Below are 11,959 nucleotides of genomic sequence, written 5' to 3'. Positions count from 1 at the left end.
CACCAACCCACATTGGAGCAGCGTGGTGGATTAAGCTCTGATCCTTCTCCTACATGGGGAAAGAGGCCTATGCCTAGCAGTGGGATATTACAGGCTGAAGCGTAAGCGTTGTAAAGTGACGATTCGAAAGTGATTTTGAAACCTGTTTAAATAAAGTAATTTTAGATATTTATTTTTGATCACAAATACACTAATATTATTTATAACTTAGAAATTAATCTATACTAATTAACAAAGGAAAAATATTATAAGTAAAATAAAATAAAATTATCTCAGTTATTATACATGTTCCATTGTTGAAGTATTTTAATATATTTTTTTTAGGAATGCAGATGACTAATAATATCTCACTTTTTTATTAACCTTTAGTTAATTTTAATCATAAAAAAAATATAAATATCCAGATCTGAACTAAAATATCTAATAATCTGGTCATTTAAAATAACAGAGAACAAACTTGGCTACAATACAATATATATATATATATATATATATATATATATATATATATTCTATATAAATAAAAATGAACGTTGCTAACCGCATAACTCGAGAATGGTTGGACCAATTCAAATCATTTATTTTTTGTATGTTCCTTAAGACCCACGGAAGGTTTTAGCACCTTCTAAAAATATTAAAAAAAAAATATATATATTATTATTAATTTTTGACAGAACGAAGTCTGTCCGGGCAGCTAGTCTATTAATAAAAAGTACGTATCAATCGCTAAAGACCAAATTTTATTTCTCAGAATTTGCAATGCAGACATTGACCTATATTTTAGAGCTGACATATGATATATAAATGCCTGCGTTAAACGATTATGAAACCGGACGCAACATTAGAACACTTTCTTAACTTATTCTTGCTAGTGATATTTAAATGGCAATTAACTTTACTTATCTTTGCAAAATCAATTACTTCTAACCACCTTTTTTGTCACGTAGTTACCGACGTGCGGTCACAGTGACCGCTATATTATTTTATTGATATTATTAATAATATTGTTTATATTATCATTGTTTTTAATACTTTTGTATATAAACAAACAGTACATGATGATTTATATTCAACACTTCAGCCTATCGCAGTCCACTGCTGGACATAGGCCTCCCCAAGTTCGCGCCAGACATCCCGGTCTTCAATCATATGGTCATCAAATTATAATTACAATTCAAAAAAGTTATGTAACCACTGATGTGCGCTCACAGAGATTGTAGTTGGACTTTCAACTCAAATTACTCACGTAAACTAAACGCTACATCACAACTACTACCCGTCACGAGTACTGAGAGGCTTAGGACGTGGTCATGCCGTGTGTGCACTACAGTGCAATCTATCGGGTTCGAACCACAGCGGTCTGTGTGACCGCATGACGATAGTTAAAGGTTAAAGAGGAATAAATTAATGACGAGATTTATAAATAATTTGCTGTCACAACCATTCCGGTTTAGTATTTGCGAAAACATTGACATTGACAGTCGGTTTGATTCCTGTGTTGTTTGTTTTATATTAATGTTTGTAAAAAAAATATACTTTTTTTAGTCTAACATTGGTATAAAATTGTACGCCCACTCACAAGCAGGAAAAGCTCCTACACACCTCGTACACAGCAGAAGTGACCTTTGCCCAACTGTGGGACATTTGAAGACTTGTTTTAAGTTCGTTAAGATGTGGTAATCATTCCTAATCATTAATAATTATTTTGCACAAACGTAAACAAACCGACTTCGATTGACATCGACAAGTAGTACAAAGTAGGTAGTCGAAAAAATTATCAATAATTTACTCCTTATCTATACTAATATAATAAAGAGGAAAGATTTGTTTGTTTGCATTGAATAAGCTCCAAAACTATTGAACTGATTTGAAAAAATCCGTGGGTGACATAGCTATATTATATTTTCAAAAAAAAAAAAATATTTTCCTTACTAAAAATCCAACAATGTAACCCAAGATGTAAAAAAAGTTACCTAAAATATTCTTTATATCGCGTGCACTGCGAAAACTTTTGATGATAGAATAAAATAATGTACTACCTCCTAATATGAACCTCATGGCAAGCACCAGCTTTCGATTATATGAGATAATACACATAAAAATTACTGGAGTAGCACAGAAGGAAATATCCTGCTCAAAATCTGGAGCAGCCCGACCGGGGAAGTACCTCGACCTTATAGAAGATCATAGCTAATCATAACACAACAATGATTTGCAGCAGTGTTGTATTCCAAAGGTGAGTAAGGTGACCAGAGCTCCTGAGGGGCATTGGAGGTATGTTCGGCAACGATTTTGCGATGCTTTTGGTACTGTAGGTGTCTATAAGCTACGGTAATCGCTTACCATCAGGTGACGCTTGTTTACCGATCTAGTTGAATAAAAAAATCCAATTGAATTGAGAACACTTCCTTTTTTGAAGTTGGTTAAAGCGTAAAGTTTTTAATAAATTGAGAAAAAAAAGTCTTATTGTACAGCATTGTTGTAAATTAGATAAACTGTTTTAATGTAAATAATAAATATGTATATGTAGCAGTATGTGTTACAATACTTAAACTGGAGCGCGCGCATGACCCAGGTCATGAGCACACAAAGAAAAGCTCCATGAACTTATTATACATCATTTATCGCTCACGACATAGTGTTACACCACTCAAAGCCGTCATATACGATACAATAACTATAAAAAAATCTCTTTTTTATGTTATTATTCTAACGCGCTAAATAACGGTATTCGACAGATAACAGTATAATGAATTTGTGCTTGTGCCGTGTCGGCGGCCTCTAAGCACCGACGGTCGCGGGTTCGATTCCCGCTCGAAACAGCAGTAGGATATTACTGGCTGAGCAAGCGAAGCGAGTATCCGATTGTAAAAAGTTTTTGATTCATTATTCTTTTTTTACTATCGAATTCTACTACATTTGTGAGATATGTCTATTCGAATATATTTATTATATATATAACTAGCTGTGCCCACGACTTTGTACGCATGGAATTTAAGAAAAAAAGTTATTGTTCAGTTCACAGAGTTAGTTATCTATACAAATAAATAAAATTGGAGTGTCTGTTTGTAATATTAAAATAATCGCTTATTACTAAATGCATATAATGTGTGCATGGATGTATACACGGTACATATACCAAAATAACATTTTTTTAAAAATTTTGTCTGTCTATCTGTCTGTTTGTTTCGGCTAATCTCTAAATGGCTGGACCGATTTTGATGGAACTTTCCCTGGCAGAAATTTGATGTAATAAGGAGTAACTTAGGCTATTTTTTTATAGCTCTGTGAACTGACTAATAACCATTTTGTTAGATTTTATTTTAGAAATTTATCTTTTTTTAATTCCACGCGGACATTACTACGCAATTATAGCTATAAAATGTTAAATGCCTCTAGATATATTATCAGGTCATATATATATATATATATATATATATATATATATATATATATATCTTTTAAGGCGAGTTTTCAATCGGTAAAAAAAATGAGTACGATAGATACTCTGATAATATTAAGATGTATGGTAAGAAGAAAACTTATTTTGCTTCTTATTTCCGTCGATCTATCGACTTTCTATAAAAATGATTTTTTTTTATGGATCTATGTTCTATGTCGAATGCACAGTTACTAATGTTATGTAACATTTATAAGTAATAATAAATCAGCAAGTGATGTGATTGAATGATTCGATGGAAGCCTTTGTATCATTGAAACAATAAGGGGCACAACCTTGGCACTTGGTATTATACATGTAGGCTTTGTATACAGAGTAGTGTACGAATATAAAGTGTGAGAACTTTTTAAATGCGTAATAAGTACGTAATACACCTAATATACAAATAGTATATAATCTGCTTCGATTTCTTGAGCGTCATCACTGTCATTCATTCTTATTGACATTTTGTTAGGGATTATAATTATAATAAAAAGAGCTTTTAAATAACCAAACAGTAATAAGCACGTAAACTAACGTAAATAAACTAGTTGGTTTTAATAGACTAGTAATAACTAAACTGAAACTTCATTAAAAAACAGAATTAATTTCCCAAAAAGTAATTCTATAAGTTTTTGTATGACTGTCTGACTATAAGTTTGTATAGTGAATTTAATAATATGACTCTTCCTTATTTGACTGTTTTTAACCGACTTCAAAAAAGGAGGAGGTTACTCAATTCGACCGTATATATATATATTTATGCATGTTCGGGGATAACTCCGTCGTTTATGAACCGATTTTGATAATTCTTTTTTTGTTGGAAAAGAGATATCCCTAGTTTATCTATATTATATTATAAGATATTTATTTGTTAAATTAAGTTTGTTGAAGCAATATTTGAAATAACTAGTAACTAGTTTCTTTAAGCTGCTGTGCACGGTGCTGTGACCGGTGCGCCAATACGATACGTTCTTCTTTTGTTTGAACAAGGTATTTTATATATACAAATAAATAAAATTAGAATGTCTGTTTGTAATATTAAAATAGCCGCTTTATACTAAATTGTATACTTAATTAAAAATAATTTATAATAAATTTGTACGAAATTCTTGTCATTAAATTAGTTTAATCTCTACTTAAATTTTAATATTGTTTCGTGCAACTCGGCGTAAAACTTACACATCATAATGTTTTAAATATTGTAACAGTCTAATCTGTGCCTCGTTATGAGTAATGTAAGAATGCTTGCGGATCGCCCACATCGACCAGCGCAGGCTCTCTTTGAAAGTCATATCTTAACACATTTTATCGCATTCATTGCGAAAACGAAGATAGTAATCTATCTATATATCTATATTATATATAAATGCGAAAGGTCACTCATCACGAAATCTCCGAAACTATAACACCTACAAACTTGAAATTTGGCAGGTAGGCTCTTTATAGGACGTAGATGTCTAAGAACTGATTCTACGAAACCTAAACCTAAAACTAAGAATGTGGTGTATAGAGTATCAACAAAGTCACTAAAAGTGTATGTGATCGATTCCCTCAAAATCTTCTGAACGGATTTTCATGCGATTTCACCAATGGAGAGAGGGCTTCAAGAGGAAGGTTTACGGAATGACTAAGCCGATTTTGATGAGAGTTTCACTGGAAGTTTGCCAGGAAAACTTTGTGAAACACTGATTTCAACGCGGGCGAAGCCGCGGGCACAGCCAGTAGCTTTATATAGATAACATTGATAAGTTAATAGATTAAGTGGTCCAGTAGAAATACAAATAAAAAATGCAAAAAAAAAAGAATGTATATAGTAGTTACGGTTAAAATTTTCAAGAAAATAGTATTTTACAATTCATAAAAACTTAAGTGTTATGATTACTACCGATTGATATGTAAGTATTTGTAATAGGTTCCGCGGTTAATTCGACACTAATAAAATGGCTTTAATTAATTTACAGGCTATTTTGAAGTAAAACGTGTAGACACATAGTTGACATGTGGAGTACGCTGGTGAATGCGTGACGAGAGCGTTACGAAAAGTGTGATTGGGTGAGGCAAACGGAGCAAGAGAGAGAGAGAGGTGCGAGTATGCATTTTCTCTCTCTCTTTCTCTTATAGCCAGTTACGTTTCGTATATCTAAGACACAGTGAAAACCTATTGTGTGCAGGCCTATTGCTAAAAAAGTTTCACTTCAGTCGTGTGGTCTAAAGCACACTCGTTTTTAGGTACGAATTTAACCTTCTACCGTGTTTTTTATTTTAGTTTATAAATTGCTTACGTTTCATAACACTTATGTTTTAAAATGTTTTGTATAGTGCTATAGTAAATTAAATAATTAAAATTATTAGGAGCTTAATGAGTACATTGTGAATAGTTTTTATTTTTACTTATTAATCAAAACCTAATACTTGTCATGCGGTCTCCTTCAAATATGATCGAGCCTAATGAGTACTTTTTGACTAATCTTTGATGACGCGTGATAGTGCCTGTGCATATGTTACGTACTTTATCTTGACGCCACTTATCGGAATCCAGCAAAACTACTTCAGTGACTATCGGACGACACGAACTTTAGTTGAGAGGGAGTTAGTGATGATAGAAAGAGAACATTTCGTATATACTGTAGGGTCAACTAAAGAAGTTTTACTTCAGTTGTGTGGTCTAAAGTACACTCGTTTTTGACATGGTAACGTCTAATAAATCGATGAATGACGGCAGCATGCACAAAAAAGGATGACTATTGTAGCGTTACGCTAATTGCAGCGTTGCGCTCATTGTCCCGTTACGCTTGCGTCGAGGAGATGTTTTGTTACGACATCGTCATGTTAAACTATCGTCCATAAACCAACTTTACACGCAACCAAATTTTTATTTATTTATTAAGGACACACCATTGTAAACTGCTATCACTTTCACTTTCAGAAAAGATTCGATTCCTGTGTGATGATTGTAGGAGATTTCATCAGGTCATTAAAACCGAACTATTTTTAGTTATTTCGCCGATAACACATCGATACAGGGTACCTATATCTAACACTCACACACATCAGCCAATCGTAGTCCACTGCGGGACATAGGCCTCCCCAAGTATATAATATATATACAAATATCTAACTCCCGCAATCAGCGGCATCAAATTGGTATACTCTATAGATTAACTTTTCCTTATTGGTACTGCGTAAATTATTTTAAAATATATTTAAAAAACTTTTTACAAGTAATAAGCGATGTCAGCGCTGTCATTCCGTTCAACAGTATATTTTTACACTTTTTAACCGACTTCAAAAAAAGGAGGAGGTTGTCAATTCGACCGTATATATATATATATGTATGTTCGCGGATAACTCCGTCGTTTATGAACCGATTTTGATAATTCTTTTTTTGTTGAAAAGGAGACATCCCTAGTTTGGTACCATGATAAGGAAACAAGGATCTGATTTTGGGATCCTAGAGAAATCGAAGGAAACTCTCGAAAATCCGCATAACTTTTTACTGGGTACCGATTGGGGACCTGGGTATACCGATTTTGATGATTTCTCATTTAATCGATAGCCGATGTTTATCATGTGGTCACATTTAAATTTCATCGAGATCTGGTTACAGCTTTTGGAGTAATCTTTAATAATGCGTATTTACTTGACTATTTTTTCGTGGTATTACGTTCTATTACTTGTCGATATAATTGAAGTCGGTTTATCTTTGTTTGCCTGCAAACACAATTATACTTTATCCATTTTGTAATGTAACCTTCTTTACGCCCCCTTTTAATTACATTAATGAGTTTAGAAACATCCTAAATGTAAATTAGCTAAAAAGAAATTGATTTTAATAATATTTGTACAAGTTATATTCTAATATATACAAACATTAGTTTTAAAAATGACAACTAATGCTTACGTATACTGTTTGCATATAAAAATTATTAGCAAATATTTTTATTTTAATTTCTACTTTATATTTATTTTTTATACAGGTTTTTGCCCTTGAAAATTTTATGTAATAGTAGTCGCATTAAAAAAGGAATGATTAAAAAATAATTGACTACAGGAATAAGTTTCGTAAACACTAGCCGTAGACAATTAGTAGACCCCACCCAAGCTACCACTTTTGTTTTCATCTGACCTTCGTAACGTAATCGCACGATCGCCATGGTCGTGTAACAGTATAATAGAAGCAGCCTTACATGCGTAATTTAAGTTTTTATGTTAAAATATATATACGCAACGGTATGAAACAATATATTGTATATCAATGTCACAGATGATTTAGCATAGTTTTGTAATTTTTTTTTTTTTTTTTTTTATAACGATATATATCCACGGGCTTATAATGCCCGTGCTCTTGTTATTCCAATTATTTGTTTGTTACTCTCGATACCTTGGCACCTACATATGCAACTTAGAGACTAATTAAACTAAGCTTAGTATCACTAATCCTACGTGAGTCCACCGACCAAAATTTAAAGTTATGCTATCTTAATTTACTTATATATATAATTACTACTATTTATTATTACTTTTTCCTTTTCGTCACTTTTATCTTACAATTGTCCAGGGGTAGAAGCTGTGTACATTTCTTGAAATTTTTGTATTTATACTGTTATTTTTATTATCTAAGTTTATATTTACACTTATATGCTAGTTATCATATATTTACACTTATTTCCTAGTTACCTTATATATACACTTATGGCCTACTGGCCTACTTACAATATACACTTAGCCTAGGTTACTGTTAGTAAGTTTTTTTTTTTTTTTTTTCGTTTTTTGTTTCTTTTTTATATATATTCTTATATATTTATCACCATATATGTATTTTTTTTTAAATTAATATTATATAATTAATCTTAATTAATTTGTTACACATGTTAAGTATAAATAATTTGTACACGTTATGTTATATGTAATTAATCCTATTTAATTTAGTAATTATTATTTATATTTATATAATTAATCGTATTTAATTTAGCACTTAGTACTTATGTTTATATACACACTATTTATTTATTCAACAAGTGTCTTCACACGTCAATAGTTTTCAACATGTCGAGCACACTCTCAGTGACGGCGGCATCTCTGTGATGAATCGCCATCTTGAGACTGTGCTCGAGTATTTTCTTATCCGCGGTCTCCGCTGCCCTCGCCACAAAGCGACCAATTGCGTCGTCACGGTCGTCGGTGTAATAGACACAGGTGTTGGTGTGTCTAGTCACCGCGACTACAGCGTGCGAAACGCTGTCGTGGATCCTGAGCCTCCTCGCCTTCGTCTGGAGGACAATGACGTCCTCGTAGGTCTGGCCCTGCGCCTCGTGGATGGTTAAGACGCGCGATCCCTCCCCGGATCCGTATCCCTGGTCAGTCAGCAACCTCTTCTCCTCTTGCGTAAAGACCAGGTATAAGGTTCGGTCTCTTCTTGCAGGAATACGCGCGCCCGTGAGGCTCTCCACTCGCAAAGATCGGATCTTTGGGCTTGAGCTGTATACGTCTTTATAAACTTCGCTGATGGCAAGGGCTACATCTTTGGGATTTCGATGCGTGCATGACAACTCGCACGAGATGGTTGTTATCCGGGTTGGTCTGCAGTACCGCATTTCGAACAGGTTGTCCCTGTCGATGTACGGCAGCTGGTTTATGTCTCCGATAAGGACTACCTTCTGAGCTCCCGATAGTCGGGCGGCCATTACTATGGCTCCGAAGTGGTTCATGAGGGCCTCGTCCACCGTTAGGCGGTTGATTTTTGAACCCTCGTTGAACCCATTAACTAGAACGGAGGCCATAGTGCGCACCTTTTGCTTGGCTTTGTTGCCGTAGCGGTGCGCCAGTTTTTCTTTTAAGTCTTTGGCCGCCTCGACTGTGGTCGTAATCACGACCTCCGTGTCCTCATCGAAGTCCCCGACTATGCGAGTTGTCTTGCCGCATCCCGGTACCCCGTTTATCCACTCCAGTGATGGTAGTTCCCAGGGCACGGTCGGTAAGCCGTCCCGGTCGCCCGAGATGGTTTTCGCCATCCGTAGCATCCGGTCCCCCAGCATTACTTTCGTGCATCTGGCCACTACCACCACTGGGTCCCCTTCAGGTGTTTCGAAGGTTTGTGGCTCCTCGTCATTCCCCTCCGACTCGACTGCGCTCACGAAGCCTGCTGTGCTGTTATATGCTGCCATATACCTACCCGACATCTTGCCCTTGAGTATTTGTCGGGTTTCACTGTTGTATATGGCCGCTTCGGCTTCCTCGAGTTCCACCTCCAGTAATCTTTGGTGATCGTACTGGTAGGCCTGCATGATCTTTTTGCAGGTGGCCAGGCTTACCTCGCGGTTTGCCTTTATTATCGCCAGGAACTCGATTAGGGCGTTCTCCGCATGTTGTAGCGGTGTGGAGGCAGGTCGAAGTCTCGGCGGTGTTACATGTCCCATGTCGGCCTTAGTACGAGCGGCCGGTGACGCCTCCGGGTGCCTCGGACTATTGTCTCTGGTGAACCTGCTCAGCGCCGCCGATTGCCGCTCACCCTGTCCAGCCTTTTTGGGAGAGAGGTGATGCGGGAGCTTGCCTGGTTTTGGGGAGATGGTTGCGTGGATAAAGGTCGCCAATGGCATCGAGCTCGGCTTAGGTTCAGGTGTGGCCTTTGCCTTAATTCGCTCTGCCTTCTGGGTCTCGATCCGTTGTTGTAGGCGCTCCGAGCCGCAGAGCGTGGACTCGTCGTCGGCCGGAGATGCAGGAGGTGTTGGTGTTATGGATTTCGGTCTTAGATATCCGAGATCCTCCCCCCTGTCTTCGTAGACTATGACCTCACTGTACTTGGAGGCCATTAGGCAACCGTACCTATCAGATACGTCACCTCTATCATATCCGACCCTCATCGAATCCACGCTAATTCTTTTGGGGATTCCACCGGGGGTCTCGCTCAACCGGCGTAGCCACACACTAGACTGCGTAAAGGGGGACGTCTCTCCCCACTCGAACAGCACGATGGATTTGTTATTCAAACGCACCAGACGGTAGGTCGAGTCGCCCTTCTGTTCTTGCGATAGCGCTGTGATTTTAGTGCGCTTTATACTTGTCTTTTGCGTGCTACCCTTTAACAGTAAAGCGAGCCCCGGCGAAATCGCCAGCCGATCGCGTCCTTCGGAACGACAGAAACTTATTCCCATCCTCTCTACTTCGCTGTCCATGAACAGAGCCACGCATCTGGTTTTAATTCCCATAGTTTTGTAATTATAATTCTCAGAGATATTAAGAAGCATGTGAAAATTTTTATTTTTGTCATTTTTCGCGATTGTTTTGACTTTCATCATCCAAGGATTACTAGAACGTCTTTCTAACAACAAGAACAAGGCTCTAAATTGCCTATGTCCTTTGGTAATATTGCGCTTATCCTACAGGCGATTTATTACACAAGACATCAGACTGACAGCTGTTCTGTGCCACCTAGTAAAGCTAGGATGTGGTCCGATGCTCACGGTATTTCTTCTCAATTTCTTTTATTGTTTTTTACCTGTAGGTAAATTTTTCAAGTTTTTTTGCGTAACTGAAGTCTAAGCGATTCGGCTTTTACTAACTGTTTTTATACATTTTTTTGTTATTATTTTTTGTTTTTTAATGTACACATACACACACACTCACACTCGCACATACCCAAGCATATATGCTCACACGTACGCACACACATACATACCAACACATACACACTCATTAGTCATTATTTGAAGAGAGAGAATTGTGTAATATATAATTTATTGACGACGCGTTGGAACATTAGTCACAACAACGGTTAAGACGCTAGCTTTCGCAGTTCCGAACCCCGCACATGACAAGTATGTGTATAGGCCATATAGATGTCAGTCGTAGTCTTGGTGTTCTTATATGAGTCTGTGTGTGTTGTTCCAGATCCTCGACACAGGATTCAACATCTGTATGGCTAATACAAATGTTTGTCATGTGCGCTACTGTAGCACTACAGCCACAAACCAGTACTGTGACCGTTGTGCCAACGTGGCGTTATATAAAAATACGATTTAAATATAAAAAAATGAGTATAAAATATTTTATTAAATTGTTTTGTGATCTTCTTGTGAACTTTTTGCTACCTTGCCATGAATCGATATTACACAACACAATATTATAATTATTATATGTACTTATTATATATAGGTACATACATGTTCCAAATTTTAGGGCAATCAACTTGAACATGATAGTAAAACTAACTTTCACACTGAATATACTAAACGTATATTAATTTATCTATACACATACACACATATACACATACACAGGTACATATATTAAAATGACATTTTTTTAAATTTTTGTCTGTCTGTCTGTCTGTTTGTTCAGGCTACTCTCTAAAACGGCTGGACCGATTTTGACGGGATTTCCACTGGCAGATAGCTGATGTAATAAGGAGTAACTTAGGCTTTTATTATAGAAAATTTATTTTATAACTCTGCGAACTGAACATAAATTTTTTTGTTAATGTCCACGCGGATGAAGTCGCGCGCACAGCTAGTAATAATA

Source organism: Melitaea cinxia, chromosome 21 (assembly GCF_905220565.1).
Source record: "Melitaea cinxia chromosome 21, ilMelCinx1.1, whole genome shotgun sequence".
Taxonomy (NCBI): Eukaryota; Metazoa; Arthropoda; class Insecta; order Lepidoptera; family Nymphalidae; genus Melitaea; species Melitaea cinxia.
Note: the sequence above shows the minus strand (reverse complement) of the source record.